Source organism: Pan paniscus, chromosome 4 (genome assembly GCF_029289425.2).
Source record: "Pan paniscus chromosome 4, NHGRI_mPanPan1-v2.0_pri, whole genome shotgun sequence".
Classification (NCBI taxonomy): Eukaryota; Metazoa; Chordata; class Mammalia; order Primates; family Hominidae; genus Pan; species Pan paniscus.
The window spans coordinates 176,177,703-176,198,452 of record NC_073253.2 but is presented as its reverse complement, the minus strand read 5'-3'; the positions used below and the strand labels follow the sequence as shown (position 1 = coordinate 176,198,452).

Below are 20,750 nucleotides of genomic sequence, written 5' to 3'. Positions count from 1 at the left end.
CTGCATGGGATGCCTGTGCCATCACAATGAGCCACCACACAGGGCCGTATTTTATTTCTCATAATTCAGAGCTTCCTCCATGCGTCCCTTTGAGCTTTGTTAATGAGCATGAACACACAAAAAAAGGACGTTTCAGCACCTGGAAGGCTGAGGCGGGAGGACGGCTGGAGCCCGGGAGGTCCAGACTGCACTGAGCTATGATTGCAGCACTGCACTCCAGCCTGGGCGACAGAGCAAGATCTTGTCTCGAAAGAGAGAAAAGAAAGAAACAAGAAAAGGAAGTTTTCATGTGCAATGTGGTGGCATAAGTGGACACGGGAGTCTTGAGAGAGGATGTGGCAGCAACAGTGGGCATGGGGGTTGAACAGCAGGGGCGCGCTGGCACCATTTTCAAAGAGGAGAGACATTTAGAAGAAGCTGCTTGGGGAATATGAGGACATGCGTTCGTGAGTAGAGCTGAAGTTCGTGGGTCTAGAGAAATTGGAGTGGAATGAAAGAGGAAGTAGCCTAAAACACCATTGTTATTGTTCCATTGTTTGGTAGAACTCTAGATTTTCCTAGCAGCCACTGCTGTCGGACATTTAGGGTAATTTCCTCCCATCAACAATGTGCAAGCCTTATGAAGGCTACACCCTTGGCAACATTTGGCACTTTTCATTGATTATTACTTTTTTAACTTCTAGCCATTTATGGGTATGTAGTATTCCTTATGGTTTAAGTTTGCATTCAGCTGATAAGAAAAGATGGGCACCCTTTCATGGGTTTATGGCTCATGTGTTTATCTTACTGTGTGAAGTGTCTCTTTAAATATCTTGTCCGTTAAAAACGAGCAAAGAAAAAAACACATAAACAAACAGAAAACCCCAAGAAACAAAAAACAAAGAACTGGTCTGGCGTGGTGGCTCACACCTGTAATTCCAGAACTCTGGGAGGGCGAGGTGTGCGAATTGTTTGAGCTCATAAGTTGAGACCAGTCTGGGCAACACTGGGACATCATCTCTACAGAACATCCAAAAATTAGCTGGGAGTGGTGGCGTTCACTTGCGGTTTCTGTAGGTACTCGGGAGGCTGAGGTGAGAGTATTGATTGAGCCTGACAGATGGAGGCTGCAGTGAGCAGAGATCTCGCTGCTGCACTCCAGTCTGGGTAACAGAGCAAGACCCTGTTCCAAGGGGGGGAAGAAAAAAAAAAGACTCTCCTATGTTTTTTTAAATTCTGGAAACTTCTAAATTTCAGCTTGTATGTTTAAGTGTAAATTCTGTTTCATATAATTTTTCTGTTATGGTATGAAGTTGGAATTAAGGTTAATTTCTTTCCCCTATGGATATCCAGTTGTTCCTGAACCCATTTGTTGCAAAGACGCTATTTCCACATTGAATTGCTTTGGTGCCTTTGGTGAAAATCAAATAACTGCATATATGTGGGCCCAAATTCTTTTTGTTCATTTTTTGCTTTTTAATTAAAAATTTCAAATAGGCCAGGCATGGTGGCTCACCCCTGTAATCGTAGCGTTTTGGTAGGCTGAGGCAGGAGGATTGTTTGAGGCCAGGAGTTGGAAACCAGCCAGTGCAACATAGCAAGACCACGTCTCTACAAAAAAAAAAAAAAAAAGTTAGCTGGGCATCAAGGCTGCAGTGAGCTGTAATCACACCAGGGCGCTGCTACTGGATGCTACTGGATGCTACTGGATGACAGAGTGAATCCCTGTCTCCAAATAAATAAACAAATAAGTAAATTAATACATCTTTGCATTAGATGAATATGCCGTGTTTTGTTTATCCATTCATCAAAGAATGAACATTTATGTTGTTTCCAAATTTTTTTTTTTTTTTTTTTGAGAGAGATTCTCACTCTTGTCACTCAGGCTGGAGTACAGAGGTGCCATCATAGCTCACTACAATCTCCACCTCCTTGGTTCAAGGGATCCTTCCACCTCAGCCTCACAAGCAGCTGGGACCATAGGTGCACACCACCACACCTGGCTAATTTTTGTATTTTTTGTAGAGACTTGGTCCCTATGTTGCCCAGGCTGGTCTGGAACTCCTGGCCTCAAGCGGTCCACCCACCTTGGCCTCCCAAAGTGTTGGGATTGCAGGCATGGGACACCTTGCCTAGCCTTTGTTTCCACTTTTTCGCTATAATGAAAAATGATACCATATATATTTTGTGTACATTTTTTATGTGAACCAAGGTTTTCAACTCACTTTTATATATACCTAGGAGTGGAATTGATGGATTGTATAGTAACCCTATGTTTAACTTTTTGGTATAGAAAGTGAAACTTGAAACTAGCAATTCCACTACCACCATTTATTTATATGACATTTCCAGAAAAGGCAGATGAAAACAGAGAGAAAGCAGGTCACTTCTTCTGTACCACTGAGGCCGAGAGCCAGGACTGGCTGCAGATGGGCATGTTGGAAATCTTTGTGGTAACGGAACTGTTTTAAGACTGGATTGTGGTGATGGTTGCAGAATCCTATGCGGTGACTAAAAATCATTGAGCTGTAAACTTACAATGAGTGGATTTTATTGTATTGAACTGTGCCCCAATAAAGCTGTTATGGAATGCTAAAACATAAAGCAAACCCCCAAACACAGCAGCGAGGCAGTTAGTGTTTCCCAGGGATCAGCTCAGGTGACAGTTGCAGTGTGCAAAATGATTCCTGTGACCCAGAGCATAATTAATGTTCACATAAGGCTTTAATGCAGCCTTGGCGGGCAGGTAACTTGCACCTTGAAACTTGAAGTTCTTGCTAGTGTTGCTTGTAATTAAGCTAAAGTAGTTGTATAAATAATCAAGATGTGAGTAAATTTATGGAGATGCCAAGTAAATGAAGATGAGCGACCACCGCGAGACTGAAGCTGGGAGGGGCGTGATGGAAGTCATCCAATCCAAAACTGCCGGAATGGAGACCTTGCCAATAGATGAGTTTAAAAAACGAAAAGTGCATGTTACAGAAACGAAATGAGGATCCGTCATAGGATCGTTTATGGCCAACACTCAACACCGGCACGTCCACCCAGTAATGCGCGTCTGCAGGAGGCGCCAATGTGTGCTGCTGTGTTTTGTGTGTAATGTGCAAACTCCTGGTCCTTGAGGAGATGGGGGCACTGGCTTTTATTTTCCACAGCTGTCTTTTTAAATCTAGGAGAGAAAAGCTGCTGTGGACGAGCGCTCGGGGCCGCAGGAGGGTCGCGGTGTTGAGTGTGCTGGCCCTCTGCGGGGGCCGCCTGGGCAGGTCAGCTCCTGCGCTGGCTGTCAAGGTGCGAGTTACACAACCCCGGGAGGGGCGGTTCCTCGTCTGTAGAATGGGGTGAGAGCAGCGCCTTTCTAAAGGGGGGGTGACCAGGGTTAGAGCAATTAACACACGCACTAGCGCTGGGTAAGACTGAAGAAACACTCACGGAATCTACAGCTGTGCCAAGGCAGCTCAGTTCCAGGCCCAGGGGACATAGCACGAAGGAAACAAAACGCACCGATCCCGCTCCCCAGAGGGGAAGGGTGGGGGTGAGGAACAAGGGAAGACCGAGGCCACACAGGCGGACAACGGTGGACGGCACTGCGCGATGGAGAGGGGCCTCCGCCCAGGGAGATGTGGAAGAGGCGGCGCGAGGGCGCACGGGGCTGCAGGGGAAAGGCGGGTGCGGGGCCTGCAGGGGCCGAGCAGGAGGCGGGGGGAGGATTCATTGGAACTCGCCTTGGGCCCCACGCATGCTCGGGATCTGGATTCCACTTGGCAGCGCGCAGCCGTCCAGTGGACGGGCTTTGTGCGAAGTTCGTCGGCGCCGCTGTCCACGGCAAGTGAGGTGGGTTCAGTTCTTCCCAGGTGCCTCAACCATTGAGGAAAGGCCACGGTATAAATACCCTTGATGGCCTTTCCTCCGTAACCAGGTGGAGATAGTGGTGGGGTGTTCCAGGCTAGTTTTCTTGTAATAAATTTGAAGTAATGAGATGAAAAGCATAAGATTCTGTTTCCGCCCGGTTTCGAACCGGGGACCTTTCGCGTGTTAGGCGAACGTGATAACCACTACACTACGGAAACTCGCATGCGTTTCCTGGCCCACCACGATGAGCCGCCACACAAGGCCGCATTTTATTTCTCATGGTAATTCTGAGCTTCCTCCATGCGTCCCTTCCAGCTTGGCTAATGGGCATGAGCACACAAGAAAAGCACGTTTCAGCACTTGGAAGGCTGAGATGGATGGACGGCTGGAGCCCAGGAGGTCGAGGCTGCAGTAAGCTATGATTGCGCCACTGCACTCCAGCCTGGGAGACACAGCAAGACTCAGTCTCGAAAGAGAGAAAGGAAAGAAAAAGGGAGAGAGAGAGAGAGAGAAGCAAGAAAAGGAAGTTTTCATGCCCGATGTGGTGGCGTCAGCGGGCATGGGAGTCCTGAGAGCAGGTGTGGTGGCGACCTCAGAGAGACGTGAAGCAGTCGAGCTGTCTGGGGTTGACAGTGGGCCTGGGGGTGGAACAGCAGGGGCGCGCTGGCGGCGTTTTCTAAGAGAAGAGACTTTCAGAAGAAGCTGCTTGGGGAATATGAGGCCATGCGTTCGTGAGTGGAGCTGGAGCTTGTGTGTCTGGAGAAACTGGAGTGGAATGAAAGAGGAAGTAGCCTACAACACCATTTTTATTGTTCCATGGTTTGGTAGAGCTCTCGATTATCCAAGCAGCCACTGCTGTTGGACATTTAGGTTATTTTCCTCCCATCAACCATGTGAAAGCGTTATGAGGCTACCTCCTTGGCAGCATTTAGTACTTTTCACCTATTACGATGATTATTTTTTAACTTCTAGCCATTCTTCTGGGTATGTAGTATTTCCTCATGGTTTAAGTTTGCATTTAGCTAATGAGGAAAGACGATAAGCACTTTTTCATGTGTATGACTCATTTTTTTAATCTTCCCTTGTGAGGTGTCTCTTAAATATCTCTTCCATTAAAAACAAAGAAACAAACAAACAAAAAAACAACCAAAAAATATCCAAAAACCAAAAACGAGGAACTGCCCTCGCGTGCCAATTTAGAATCTGGCATCTTAAAAAAAAAGAAAGAAAGAAAGGGAAAAAACCACGCCAGGCACGGTAGCTCCCGCCTGTAATCCCAGCACAGTGGAAGGCGCAGGTGGGCACATTGCTTGAGCTCCGGAGTTTGAGACTAGCCTGGGCAATGTGGCAAAACCCCAGGTCTATTTAAAAAAATAAAAAAGAAGAAGAAAGAAAGAAAAAGGAAAACATAAAACCTAAAGCAAACCAATTTTTCATTTTGAAACAATTATAGTTTCACAGAAAGTGGCAAAGAAAAGTAAAGGGAGGTCTCAGGCACTGGTCTTTCCCAGTGATGACATCTTGCATAATTGTAGCACGGTAACAAAACCAGGAAAACGGCATTGGTACAATCCACAGAGCTTACTGGGACCCCTCCAGTTATACATGGATTCGTGTGTGTGTGTGTGTTTCTCTACACAGCAATTTTATCACATGTGTAGCTCCCTGTGACTATCACCGCAATCAAGATACAGAACTGTTCCATTATCACAGCCAGCACTACACTCTTAGAGCCACACACACCCCTACAGCGTCCCTTGTCCTCCAGTTCCTAACTCCTGACAGCCACGAATCTGTTTAATGTCTCTAAAAATTTGTTATGTCAAGAATGTTATACAAATGTAATAATACAGCACGTGGCCTCTAGCAACTGGCTTTTTTCATTTAGCATAATTCCCTTGAGATCCACTCTAATTGTATCAATACAGTAATTCATTTATTTTTATTGATGAGTAGCGTTTCAAGCTATAAATATTCCACAGTTTGTTTAATCATCCACCAGTTGAAAATTTGCATTGTTTTCAGTTTGGCTATTATATTGCTTTTCTCTGAGATAAACGGTTGAATGCAATTTCTAGGTCATATGCTCAGTGCATTTTTAGTTTCTGAAGAAATGACCAATCTATTTTCAGAGTGGCTGTATCTTTTCACATTTCTACGAGCCTTCTATGAGATTTGGTTTCTTTGCGCTCTTGCTGGCATTGATGTTATCTCATTTTTTTGAGACACCGGCAGGGGGCAGTAGAGGCGGGGAGTAGGGGGACTGCCCGGGCAGGGGTAAGGGGAGGGTCTCACTGTGCTTCCCAGGCTGCTCTTGAACTCCCAGGCTCAAGTGATCCTCCCGCCTCAGCTTCTGGGATGGCTGAGATCACAGCTTGCACAACTACGCCTGGCCGTTTTTTAATTTTAGCTGTTCCAATAGGTATATAGTGATAGCTCCCTTTCGTCTTAATTTGCATTTCCTGAATGGCTAGTGCTGTTGGACACCTTATGTACTTATTTGGTACCTTTATTTCCCTTTCTATATAATGTCTCTTCATATTTTTGCCCATTTTCTAAATGGATTTTTTTCTCTTTTTAGAAATTGTAATAAAATATACACAACATAAAATTGCCATTTCAACAGTTTGAAAAGTACATGTCAATAGCATTAAGTACATTCACATTCTTATGTAATCATCACCACTAGCCTCAATGTTTTAATCATCCCATATAGAAACAGTATAGTCATTAAACAACAACTCCCTGTTCCTTCCTCACCCAGCCCCAGTAACTCCTGCTCTTCTGTCCCTGTGAATCTGACCACACTATTCCTCATAAGTGGAATCACACCATATTTGCTGTTTTGTGTCTGGCTTACTTCAGTCTGCGTAAGATTAAAGGTTCATCCATGTTGTAGCATATGTCCGGACTTCATTCCTTTTTAAGGCTGAGTCATAGCCCATCATGTGTATACACTACATTTCCTTTATCCACTCAATTATTCGACGGACATTTTGGTTGTTTTCACCTTTTGGCTGTTGTGAATAACGCTGCTATGAACACTGCTGTACAAATATCTTTTCCACTCCCTGCTTTGAATTCTTTTGTGTTTATACCCAGAAGTAAAATTTCTGGATCATATGGTAATTCTGTTTAAAGTTTTGAGGGCCCGTAAAACTATTTTCTACAGTGGCTGTATCATTTTACAATCCTGTCATTAACTCACAAGGGTTCCAATTTGTTCACATTCTCACCAACATTTGGTTATTTCCTGTTCTTCTGAAAATAGCCATGTTAATGACTGTGAGGTGGTACCTTCTTGTGGTTTTGATTTGCATTTCCCCGATGATTAATGATGCTGAGCATCTTTCCATGTGCTTATCCCCATTTCTGTATCTTCTTTGAAGAACTGTCTGTTCTACTCTTTTGTCCTCTATTTTATTGTTTGTTTGTTTGTTTTGAGATGGAGTCTCGCTTTGTGACCCAGGCTGGAGTTCAGCGGTGCAATCTCGGGTCATTGCAACCTCCGCCTCCCGGGTTCAAGCAATTCTCCTGCCTCGGCCTCCCGGGTAGCTGGGACTACAGGCACGTGCCACCATGCCCAGCTAATTTCTGTACTTTTAGCAGAGACAGGGTTTCACCATATTGTCCAGGCTGGTCTCGAACTCCTGGCCTCAAGTGATCCACCCGCTTTGGCCTCCCAAAATGCTGGGATTACAGGCGTCAGCCACCGTGCATATTTTAGTTGGGTTATTTATTTTTTGTTGTTGAGTTGTGGGAGTTTTTCACATATTCTAGATATTCATCAGTTATCAGTCACGTAATTTGCTAGCAGTTTCTCCCATTATGTGGGTTTTTTGGCTCCGTTAATAGTATGCTTTCATGTACCAGTTGGTTGAATGTTTTTTGTTTTTTGGGGTTTTTTTTTAGATGAAATCTCAAAGTGAGCTGCCCACCTAGGCCTCCCAAAGTGCTGGGATGACAGGCGTGAGCCACCGCGCCCGGCCTGTTGAGTGTTTAGTCACGAGAGGGTGTTGAATTTTGTCCAATACTTTTTCCGCGTCAATCGCATTTATCGCGTTGTTTCCTTCTTTCACTCTTTTAATATGTAGGATTTTTTCTCAGTGCTGAGTTTTGATTATTCTTTATATAGCCCAGCTACAAGTCCTTTGTCAAATATGTCCTTTGCAAATATTTTCTTTTCAAGTAGTTTTTGTTTTGTGTTGTTTTTGTGCTTTGAGACATAGTCTCACTCCGTCGCCCAGGCTGGAGTGCAGTGGTGCCGTCTCAGCTCACTGCAACCTACACCACCCGCGTTCAAGCAATTCTCCTGCCTCAGCCTCCCAAATGGCTGGGATTACAAGCCTGCACCACCACACCCGGCTAATTTTTGTATATTTAGTAGAGACCGGGTTTCGCCATGTTGGTCAGGCTGGTCTGGAACTCCTGACCTCAAGGGATCTGCCCACCTCAGCCTCCCAAAGTGCTGGGATTACAAGCGTCAGCCACACACCATGCTTCAAGTAGTTTTTGATAAAAGTGCAAAAGCAATACAATGGAGAAAGGATCGTGTTTTCAACAAACAGTGCTGGAGCAGCCATAGGCCAAACTAATGAACCTTAGCCAAGCCTCACAGCTGAGACAAAAATGAATCCAAAGGAGATCATGGGCTTTAATGTCAGATTTAAAACTATACAACTTCAAAAAGACATAGGAGAAAATCTAGACCTAGAGCTGGGTGAAGAGTTCTTTGACTTGACACCAAACAGGAAAAAAAAAAAAGGTGAGTTGGACCTCACCACAAACAAACACTTCTCTGTGAAGACTGTCAGGATTAGAAGATGTTTTTGAAGTAAAACAAAAGATCTGGAGAATCATGGGTACTTTTGCAAGAGCAATGCTCTTTAGCCGTACACCTGAAAATTCTGGTGTCAGAGCTTAACCAACCTCTACTCAGGAACACAGTTCACAGCAAAAAAAAAAAAAAAAAAAAGGGAATGGATGTACAGGGTTTCTCTCTGCTCTTTTTTTGAGACGGAGTCTCGCTCTGTCGCCCAGGCTGGAGTGCAGTGGCGCCATCTCGGCTCACTGCAAGCTCCGCCTCCCGGGTTCACGCCATTCTCCTGCCTCAGCCTCCCGAGTAGCTGCGACTACAGGCGCCCGCCACCACGCCCGGCTAATTTTTTGTATTTTTAGTAGAGACGGGGTTTCACCGTGTTAGCCAGGCTGGTCTCGATCTCCTGACCTCGTGATCCGCCCGCCTCGGCCTCCCAAAGTGCTGGGATTACAGGCCTGAGCCACCGCGCTTGGCCGGCCCTGGTTTGTTTATTTTTATCTTTCTTTAAAGTGAGAGTGTAGAAGGCTTCCCCAGCACTCACGCCGGCTCCCCAAAGAGGGCCGATGTGGGTGACTTTGAGTGACCCCCCAAAGCAGATCCCGAGGCCTGCGCTTCGCGAATCTTCTCCGCCAGGGCGCTGGTGGAGCGGTTTCCCAGCCGGTGCCTCTGGCCCAGCGAATCGTACCGCAAGGCGGTGGTTCTGCAATGCCCTGTGGATTCGCCCCAATGCCTTGTTGGCCCGGGAACCCTAGCGATGTTGTATAAAGAAAGGAAATATGTAAGTATACGGCCAGGAGAAAGATGGCAGGGCCGAGCGGTCTAAGGCTCTGGATTAAGGCGCCGGTGTCTTCGGAGGCATGGGTTCGAATCCCACCTCTGCCAACTTGTTGTGATTTCTCCATTTTGTCCCCCCATGGGTTGCAAAAGGAGGATTCATTGGAACTCACCTTGGGCCCCACGCATGCTCGGGATCTGGATTCCACTTGGCAGCGCGCAGCCGTCCAGTGGACGGGCTTTGTGCGAAGTTCGTCGGCGCCGCTGTCCACGGCAAGTGAGGTGGGTTCAGTTCTTCCCAGGTGCCTCAACCGTTGAGGAAAGGCCACGGTATAAATACCCTTGATGGCCTTTCCTCCGTAACCAGGTGGAGATAGTGGTGGGGTGTTCCAGGTTAATTTTCTTGCATAATAAATTTGAAGTAATGAGATGAAAAGCATAAGATTCTGTTTCCGCCCGGTTTCGAACCGGGGACCTTTCGCGTGTTAGGCGAACGTGATAACCACTACACTACGGAAACTCGCATGCGTTTCCTGGCCCACCACGATGAGCCGCCACACAAGGCCGCATTTTATTTCTCATGGTAATTCTGAGCTTCCTCCATGCGTCCCTTCCAGCTTGGCTAATGGGCATGAGCACACAAGAAAAGCACGTTTCAGCACTTGGAAGGCTGAGATGGATGGACGGCTGGAGCCCAGGAGGTCGAGGCTGCAGTAAGCTATGATTGCGCCACTGCACTCCAGCCTGGGAGACACAGCAAGACTCAGTCTCGAAAGAGAGAAAGGAAAGAAAAAGGGAGAGAGAGAGAGAGAGAAGCAAGAAAAGGAAGTTTTCATGCCCGATGTGGTGGCGTCAGCGGGCATGGGAGTCCTGAGAGCAGGTGTGGTGGCGACCTCAGAGAGACGTGAAGCAGTCGAGCTGTCTGGGGTTGACAGTGGGCCTGGGGGTGGAACAGCAGGGGCGCGCTGGCGGCGTTTTCTAAGAGAAGAGACTTTCAGAAGAAGCTGCTTGGGGAATATGAGGCCATGCGTTCGTGAGTGGAGCTGGAGCTTGTGTGTCTGGAGAAACTGGAGTGGAATGAAAGAGGAAGTAGCCTACAACACCATTTTTATTGTTCCATGGTTTGGTAGAGCTCTCGATTATCCAAGCAGCCACTGCTGTTGGACATTTAGGTTATTTTCCTCCCATCAACCATGTGAAAGCGTTATGAGGCTACCTCCCTGGCCGCATTTGGTACTTTTCACCTATTACGATGATTATTTTTTAACTTCTAGCCATTCTTCTGGGTATGTAGTATTTCCTCATGGTTTAAGTTTGCATTTAGCTAATGAGGAAAGACGATAAGCACTTTTTCATGTGTATGACTCATTTTTTTAATCTTCCCTTGTGAGGTGTCTCTTAAATATCTCTTCCATTAAAAACAAAGAAACAAACAAACAAAAAAACAACCAAAAAATATCCAAAAACCAAAAACGAGGAACTGCCCTCGCGTGCCAATTTAGAATCTGGCATCTTAAAAAAAAAGAAAGAAAGAAAGGGAAAAAACCACGCCAGGCACGGTAGCTCCCGCCTGTAATCCCAGCACAGTGGAAGGCGCAGGTGGGCACATTGCTTGAGCTCCGGAGTTTGAGACTAGCCTGGGCAATGTGGCAAAACCCCAGGTCTATTTAAAAAAATAAAAAAGAAGAAGAAAGAAAGAAAAAGGAAAACATAAAACCTAAAGCAAACCAATTTTTCATTTTGAAACAATTATAGTTTCACAGAAAGTGGCAAAGAAAAGTAAAGGGAGGTCTCAGGCACTGGTCTTTCCCAGTGATGACATCTTGCATAATTGTAGCACGGTAACAAAACCAGGAAAACGGCATTGGTACAATCCACAGAGCTTACTGGGACCCCTCCAGTTATACATGGATTCGTGTGTGTGTGTGCGTGTGTGTGTGTGTGTTTCTCTACACAGCAATTTTATCACATGTGTAGCTCCCTGTGACTATCACCGCAATCAAGATACAGAACTGTTCCATTATCACAGCCAGCACTACACTCTTAGAGCCACACACACCCCTACAGCGTCCCTTGTCCTCCAGTTCCTAACTCCTGACAGCCACGAATCTGTTTAATGTCTCTAAAAATTTGTTATGTCAAGAATGTTATACAAATGTAATAATACAGCACGTGGCCTCTAGCAACTGGCTTTTTTCATTTAGCATAATTCCCTTGAGATCCACTCTAATTGTATCAATACAGTAATTCATTTATTTTTATTGATGAGTAGCGTTTCAAGCTATAAATATTCCACAGTTTGTTTAATCATCCACCAGTTGAAAATTTGCATTGTTTTCAGTTTGGCTATTATATTGCTTTTCTCTGAGATAAACGGTTGAATGCAATTTCTAGGTCATATGCTCAGTGCATTTTTAGTTTCTGAAGAAATGACCAATCTATTTTCAGAGTGGCTGTATCTTTTCACATTTCTACGAGCCTTCTATGAGATTTGGTTTCTTTGCGCTCTTGCTGGCATTGATGTTATCTCATTTTTTTGAGACACCGGCAGGGGGCAGTAGAGGCGGGGAGTAGGGGGACTGCCCGGGCAGGGGTAAGGGGAGGGTCTCACTGTGCTTCCCAGGCTGCTCTTGAACTCCCAGGCTCAAGTGATCCTCCCGCCTCAGCTTCTGGGATGGCTGAGATCACAGCTTGCACAACTACGCCTGGCCGTTTTTTAATTTTAGCTGTTCCAATAGGTATATAGTGATAGCTCCCTTTCGTCTTAATTTGCATTTCCTGAATGGCTAGTGCTGTTGGACACCTTATGTACTTATTTGGTACCTTTATTTCCCTTTCTATATAATGTCTCTTCATATTTTTGCCCATTTTCTAAATGGATTTTTTTCTCTTTTTAGAAATTGTAATAAAATATACACAACATAAAATTGCCATTTCAACAGTTTGAAAAGTACATGTCAATAGCATTAAGTACATTCACATTCTTATGTAATCATCACCACTAGCCTCAATGTTTTAATCATCCCATATAGAAACAGTATAGTCATTAAACAACAACTCCCTGTTCCTTCCTCACCCAGCCCCAGTAACTCCTGCTCTTCTGTCCCTGTGAATCTGACCACACTATTCCTCATAAGTGGAATCACACCATATTTGCTGTTTTGTGTCTGGCTTACTTCAGTCTGCGTAAGATTAAAGGTTCATCCATGTTGTAGCATATGTCCGGACTTCATTCCTTTTTAAGGCTGAGTCATAGCCCATCATGTGTATACACTACATTTCCTTTATCCACTCAATTATTCGACGGACATTTTGGTTGTTTTCACCTTTTGGCTGTTGTGAATAACGCTGCTATGAACACTGCTGTACAAATATCTTTTCCACTCCCTGCTTTGAATTCTTTTGTGTTTATACCCAGAAGTAAAATTTCTGGATCATATGGTAATTCTGTTTAAAGTTTTGAGGGCCCGTAAAACTATTTTCTACAGTGGCTGTATCATTTTACAATCCTGTCATTAACTCACAAGGGTTCCAATTTGTTCACATTCTCACCAACATTTGGTTATTTCCTGTTCTTCTGAAAATAGCCATGTTAATGACTGTGAGGTGGTACCTTCTTGTGGTTTTGATTTGCATTTCCCCGATGATTAATGATGCTGAGCATCTTTCCATGTGCTTATCCCCATTTCTGTATCTTCTTTGAAGAACTGTCTGTTCTACTCTTTTGTCCTCTATTTTATTGTTTGTTTGTTTGTTTTGAGATGGAGTCTCGCTTTGTGACCCAGGCTGGAGTTCAGCGGTGCAATCTCGGGTCATTGCAACCTCCGCCTCCCGGGTTCAAGCAATTCTCCTGCCTCGGCCTCCCGGGTAGCTGGGACTACAGGCACGTGCCACCATGCCCAGCTAATTTCTGTACTTTTAGCAGAGACAGGGTTTCACCATATTGTCCAGGCTGGTCTCGAACTCCTGGCCTCAAGTGATCCACCCGCTTTGGCCTCCCAAAATGCTGGGATTACAGGCGTCAGCCACCGTGCATATTTTAGTTGGGTTATTTATTTTTTGTTGTTGAGTTGTGGGAGTTTTTCACATATTCTAGATATTCATCAGTTATCAGTCACGTAATTTGCTAGCAGTTTCTCCCATTATGTGGGTTTTTTGGCTCCGTTAATAGTATGCTTTCATGTACCAGTTGGTTGAATGTTTTTTGTTTTTTGGGGTTTTTTTTTAGATGAAATCTCAAAGTGAGCTGCCCACCTAGGCCTCCCAAAGTGCTGGGATGACAGGCGTGAGCCACCGCGCCCGGCCTGTTGAGTGTTTAGTCACGAGAGGGTGTTGAATTTTGTCCAATACTTTTTCCGCGTCAATCGCATTTATCGCGTTGTTTCCTTCTTTCACTCTTTTAATATGTAGGATTTTTTCTCAGTGCTGAGTTTTGATTATTCTTTATATAGCCCAGCTACAAGTCCTTTGTCAAATATGTCCTTTGCAAATATTTTCTTTTCAAGTAGTTTTTGTTTTGTGTTGTTTTTGTGCTTTGAGACATAGTCTCACTCCGTCGCCCAGGCTGGAGTGCAGTGGTGCCGTCTCAGCTCACTGCAACCTACACCACCCGCGTTCAAGCAATTCTCCTGCCTCAGCCTCCCAAATGGCTGGGATTACAAGCCTGCACCACCACACCCGGCTAATTTTTGTATATTTAGTAGAGACCGGGTTTCGCCATGTTGGTCAGGCTGGTCTGGAACTCCTGACCTCAAGGGATCTGCCCACCTCAGCCTCCCAAAGTGCTGGGATTACAAGCGTCAGCCACACACCATGCTTCAAGTAGTTTTTGATAAAAGTGCAAAAGCAATACAATGGAGAAAGGATCGTGTTTTCAACAAACAGTGCTGGAGCAGCCATAGGCCAAACTAATGAACCTTAGCCAAGCCTCACAGCTGAGACAAAAATGAATCCAAAGGAGATCATGGGCTTTAATGTCAGATTTAAAACTATACAACTTCAAAAAGACATAGGAGAAAATCTAGACCTAGAGCTGGGTGAAGAGTTCTTTGACTTGACACCAAACAGGAAAAAAAAAAAAGGTGAGTTGGACCTCACCACAAACAAACACTTCTCTGTGAAGACTGTCAGGATTAGAAGATGTTTTTGAAGTAAAACAAAAGATCTGGAGAATCATGGGTACTTTTGCAAGAGCAATGCTCTTTAGCCGTACACCTGAAAATTCTGGTGTCAGAGCTTAACCAACCTCTACTCAGGAACACAGTTCACAGCAAAAAAAAAAAAAAAAAAAAGGGAATGGATGTACAGGGTTTCTCTCTGCTCTTTTTTTGAGACGGAGTCTCGCTCTGTCGCCCAGGCTGGAGTGCAGTGGCGCCATCTCGGCTCACTGCAAGCTCCGCCTCCCGGGTTCACGCCATTCTCCTGCCTCAGCCTCCCGAGTAGCTGCGACTACAGGCGCCCGCCACCACGCCCGGCTAATTTTTTGTATTTTTAGTAGAGACGGGGTTTCACCGTGTTAGCCAGGCTGGTCTCGATCTCCTGACCTCGTGATCCGCCCGCCTCGGCCTCCCAAAGTGCTGGGATTACAGGCCTGAGCCACCGCGCTTGGCCGGCCCTGGTTTGTTTATTTTTATCTTTCTTTAAAGTGAGAGTGTAGAAGGCTTCCCCAGCACTCACGCCGGCTCCCCAAAGAGGGCCGATGTGGGTGACTTTGAGTGACCCCCCAAAGCAGATCCCGAGGCCTGCGCTTCGCGAATCTTCTCCGCCAGGGCGCTGGTGGAGCGGTTTCCCAGCCGGTGCCTCTGGCCCAGCGAATCGTACCGCAAGGCGGTGGTTCTGCAATGCCCTGTGGATTCGCCCCAATGCCTTGTTGGCCCGGGAACCCTAGCGATGTTGTATAAAGAAAGGAAATATGTAAGTATACGGCCAGGAGAAAGATGGCAGGGCCGAGCGGTCTAAGGCTCTGGATTAAGGCGCCGGTGTCTTCGGAGGCATGGGTTCGAATCCCACCTCTGCCAACTTGTTGTGATTTCTCCATTTTGTCCCCCCATGGGTTGCAAAAGGAGGATTCATTGGAACTCACCTTGGGCCCCACGCATGCTCGGGATCTGGATTCCACTTGGCAGCGCGCAGCCGTCCAGTGGACGGGCTTTGTGCGAAGTTCGTCGGCGCCGCTGTCCACGGCAAGTGAGGTGGGTTCAGTTCTTCCCAGGTGCCTCAACCGTTGAGGAAAGGCCACGGTATAAATACCCTTGATGGCCTTTCCTCCGTAACCAGGTGGAGATAGTGGTGGGGTGTTCCAGGTTAATTTTCTTGCATAATAAATTTGAAGTAATGAGATGAAAAGCATAAGATTCTGTTTCCGCCCGGTTTCGAACCGGGGACCTTTCGCGTGTTAGGCGAACGTGATAACCACTACACTACGGAAACTCGCATGCGTTTCCTGGCCCACCACGATGAGCCGCCACACAAGGCCGCATTTTATTTCTCATGGTAATTCTGAGCTTCCTCCATGCGTCCCTTCCAGCTTGGCTAATGGGCATGAGCACACAAGAAAAGCACGTTTCAGCACTTGGAAGGCTGAGATGGATGGACGGCTGGAGCCCAGGAGGTCGAGGCTGCAGTAAGCTATGATTGCGCCACTGCACTCCAGCCTGGGAGACACAGCAAGACTCAGTCTCGAAAGAGAGAAAGGAAAGAAAAAGGGAGAGAGAGAGAGAGAGAAGCAAGAAAAGGAAGTTTTCATGCCCGATGTGGTGGCGTCAGCGGGCATGGGAGTCCTGAGAGCAGGTGTGGTGGCGACCTCAGAGAGACGTGAAGCAGTCGAGCTGTCTGGGGTTGACAGTGGGCCTGGGGGTGGAACAGCAGGGGCGCGCTGGCGGCGTTTTCTAAGAGAAGAGACTTTCAGAAGAAGCTGCTTGGGGAATATGAGGCCATGCGTTCGTGAGTGGAGCTGGAGCTTGTGTGTCTGGAGAAACTGGAGTGGAATGAAAGAGGAAGTAGCCTACAACACCATTTTTATTGTTCCATGGTTTGGTAGAGCTCTCGATTATCCAAGCAGCCACTGCTGTTGGACATTTAGGTTATTTTCCTCCCATCAACCATGTGAAAGCGTTATGAGGCTACCTCCCTGGCCGCATTTGGTACTTTTCACCTATTACGATGATTATTTTTTAACTTCTAGCCATTCTTCTGGGTATGTAGTATTTCCTCATGGTTTAAGTTTGCATTTAGCTAATGAGGAAAGACGATAAGCACTTTTTCATGTGTATGACTCATTTTTTTAATCTTCCCTTGTGAGGTGTCTCTTAAATATCTCTTCCATTAAAAACAAAGAAACAAACAAACAAAAAAACAACCAAAAAATATCCAAAAACCAAAAACGAGGAACTGCCCTCGCGTGCCAATTTAGAATCTGGCATCTTAAAAAAAAAGAAAGAAAGAAAGGGAAAAAACCACGCCAGGCACGGTAGCTCCCGCCTGTAATCCCAGCACAGTGGAAGGCGCAGGTGGGCACATTGCTTGAGCTCCGGAGTTTGAGACTAGCCTGGGCAATGTGGCAAAACCCCAGGTCTATTTAAAAAAATAAAAAAGAAGAAGAAAGAAAGAAAAAGGAAAACATAAAACCTAAAGCAAACCAATTTTTCATTTTGAAACAATTATAGTTTCACAGAAAGTGGCAAAGAAAAGTAAAGGGAGGTCTCAGGCACTGGTCTTTCCCAGTGATGACATCTTGCATAATTGTAGCACGGTAACAAAACCAGGAAAACGGCATTGGTACAATCCACAGAGCTTACTGGGACCCCTCCAGTTATACATGGATTCGTGTGTGTGTGTGCGTGTGTGTGTGTGTTTCTCTACACAGCAATTTTATCACATGTGTAGCTCCCTGTGACTATCACCGCAATCAAGATACAGAACTGTTCCATTATCACAGCCAGCACTACACTCTTAGAGCCACACACACCCCTACAGCGTCCCTTGTCCTCCAGTTCCTAACTCCTGACAGCCACGAATCTGTTTAATGTCTCTAAAAATTTGTTATGTCAAGAATGTTATACAAATGTAATAATACAGCACGTGGCCTCTAGCAACTGGCTTTTTTCATTTAGCATAATTCCCTTGAGATCCACTCTAATTGTATCAATACAGTAATTCATTTATTTTTATTGATGAGTAGCGTTTCAAGCTATAAATATTCCACAGTTTGTTTAATCATCCACCAGTTGAAAATTTGCATTGTTTTCAGTTTGGCTATTATATTGCTTTTCTCTGAGATAAACGGTTGAATGCAATTTCTAGGTCATATGCTCAGTGCATTTTTAGTTTCTGAAGAAATGACCAATCTATTTTCAGAGTGGCTGTATCTTTTCACATTTCTACGAGCCTTCTATGAGATTTGGTTTCTTTGCGCTCTTGCTGGCATTGATGTTATCTCATTTTTTTGAGACACCGGCAGGGGGCAGTAGAGGCGGGGAGTAGGGGGACTGCCCGGGCAGGGGTAAGGGGAGGGTCTCACTGTGCTTCCCAGGCTGCTCTTGAACTCCCAGGCTCAAGTGATCCTCCCGCCTCAGCTTCTGGGATGGCTGAGATCACAGCTTGCACAACTACGCCTGGCCGTTTTTTAATTTTAGCTGTTCCAATAGGTATATAGTGATAGCTCCCTTTCGTCTTAATTTGCATTTCCTGAATGGCTAGTGCTGTTGGACACCTTATGTACTTATTTGGTACCTTTATTTCCCTTTCTATATAATGTCTCTTCATATTTTTGCCCATTTTCTAAATGGATTTTTTTCTCTTTTTAGAAATTGTAATAAAATATACACAACATAAAATTGCCATTTCAACAGTTTGAAAAGTACATGTCAATAGCATTAAGTACATTCACATTCTTATGTAATCATCACCACTAGCCTCAATGTTTTAATCATCCCATATAGAAACAGTATAGTCATTAAACAACAACTCCCTGTTCCTTCCTCACCCAGCCCCAGTAACTCCTGCTCTTCTGTCCCTGTGAATCTGACCACACTATTCCTCATAAGTGGAATCACACCATATTTGCTGTTTTGTGTCTGGCTTACTTCAGTCTGCGTAAGATTAAAGGTTCATCCATGTTGTAGCATATGTCCGGACTTCATTCCTTTTTAAGGCTGAGTCATAGCCCATCATGTGTATACACTACATTTCCTTTATCCACTCAATTATTCGACGGACATTTTGGTTGTTTTCACCTTTTGGCTGTTGTGAATAACGCTGCTATGAACACTGCTGTACAAATATCTTTTCCACTCCCTGCTTTGAATTCTTTTGTGTTTATACCCAGAAGTAAAATTTCTGGATCATATGGTAATTCTGTTTAAAGTTTTGAGGGCCCGTAAAACTATTTTCTACAGTGGCTGTATCATTTTACAATCCTGTCATTAACTCACAAGGGTTCCAATTTGTTCACATTCTCACCAACATTTGGTTATTTCCTGTTCTTCTGAAAATAGCCATGTTAATGACTGTGAGGTGGTACCTTCTTGTGGTTTTGATTTGCATTTCCCCGATGATTAATGATGCTGAGCATCTTTCCATGTGCTTATCCCCATTTCTGTATCTTCTTTGAAGAACTGTCTGTTCTACTCTTTTGTCCTCTATTTTATTGTTTGTTTGTTTGTTTTGAGATGGAGTCTCGCTTTGTGACCCAGGCTGGAGTTCAGCGGTGCAATCTCGGGTCATTGCAACCTCCGCCTCCCGGGTTCAAGCAATTCTCCTGCCTCGGCCTCCCGGGTAGCTGGGACTACAGGCACGTGCCACCATGCCCAGCTAATTTCTGTACTTTTAGCAGAGACAGGGTTTCACCATATTGTCCAGGCTGGTCTCGAACTCCTGGCCTCAAGTGATCCACCCGCTTTGGCCTCCCAAAGTGCTGGGATGACAGGCGTGAGCCACCGCGCCCGGCCTGTTGAGTGTTTAGTCACGAGAGGGTGTTGAATTTTGTCCAATACTTTTTCCGCGTCAATCGCATTTATCGCGTTGTTTCCTTCTTTCACTCTTTTAATATGTAGGATTTTTTCTCAGTGCTGAGTTTTGATTATTCTTTATATAGCCCAGCTACAAGTCCTTTGTCAAATATGTCCTTTGCAAATATTTTCTTTTCAAGTAGTTTTTGTTTTGTGTTGTTTTTGTGCTTTGAGACATAGTCTCACTCCGTCGCCCAGGCTGGAGTGCAGTGGTGCCGTCTCAGCTCACTGCAACCTACACCACCCGCGTTCAAGCAATTCTCCTGCCTCAGCCTCCCAAATGGCTGGGATTACAAGCCTGCACCACCACACCCGGCTAATTTTTGTATATTTAGTAGAGACCGGGTTTCGCCATGTTGGTCAGGCTGGTCTGGAACTCCTGACCTCAAGGGATCTGCCCACCTCAGCCTCCCAAAGTGCTGGGATTACAAGCGTCAGCCACACACCATGCTTCAAGTAGTTTTTGATAAAAGTGCAAAAGCAATACAATGGAGAAAGGATCGTGTTTTCAACAAACAGTGCTGGAGCAGCCATAGGCCAAACTAATGAACCTTAGCCAAGCCTCACAGCTGAGACAAAAATGAATCCAAAGGAGATCATGGGCTTTAATGTCAGATTTAAAACTATACAACTTCAAAAAGACATAGGAGAAAATCTAGACCTAGAGCTGGGTGAAGAGTTCTTTGACTTGACACCAAACAGGAAAAAAAAAAAAGGTGAGTTGGACCTCACCACAAACAAACACTTCTCTGTGAAGACTGTCAGGATTAGAAGATGTTTTTGAAGTAAAACAAAAGATCTGGAGAATCATGGGTACTTTTGCAAGAGCAATGCTCTTTAGCCGTACACCTGAAAATTCTGGTGTCAGAGCTTAACCAACCTCTACTCAGGAACACAGTTCACAGCAAAAAAAAAAAAAAAAAAAAGGGAATGGATGTACAGGGTTTCTCTCTGCTCTTTTTTTGAGACGGAGTCTCGCTCTGTCGCCCAGGCTGGAGTGCAGTGGCGCCATCTCGGCTCACTGCAAGCTCCGCCTCCCGGGTTCACGCCATTCTCCTGCCTCAGCCTCCCGAGTAGCTGCGACTACAGGCGCCCGCCACCACGCCCGGCTAATTTTTTGTATTTTTAGTAGAGACGGGGTTTCACCGTGTTAGCCAGGCTGGTCTCGATCTCCTGACCTCGTGATCCGCCCGCCTCGGCCTCCCAAAGTGCTGGGATTACAGGCCTGAGCCACCGCGCTTGGCCGGCCCTGGTTTGTTTATTTTTATCTTTCTTTAAAGTGAGAGTGTAGAAGGCTTCCCCAGCACTCACGCCGGCTCCCC

The 20,750-nt window shown here is 45.5% G+C and overlaps 3 non-coding genes across 3 annotated transcripts; all 3 read right to left on the bottom strand.

Moving 5' to 3' along the window:
• Positions 1 to 3,973: 3,973 nt before the first annotated feature.
• Positions 3,974 to 4,046, bottom strand: TRNAV-AAC (transfer RNA valine (anticodon AAC)). Its single transcript has one exon. It is a non-coding gene; the product is annotated as a tRNA-Val (tRNA).
• A 5,822-nt stretch (positions 4,047 to 9,868) lies between these two features.
• Positions 9,869 to 9,941, bottom strand: TRNAV-AAC (transfer RNA valine (anticodon AAC)). The gene has a single exon. It is a non-coding gene; the product is annotated as a tRNA-Val (tRNA).
• A 5,836-nt stretch (positions 9,942 to 15,777) lies between these two features.
• Positions 15,778 to 15,850, bottom strand: TRNAV-AAC (transfer RNA valine (anticodon AAC)). The gene has a single exon. It is a non-coding gene; the product is annotated as a tRNA-Val (tRNA).
• Positions 15,851 to 20,750: the final 4,900 nt, after the last annotated feature.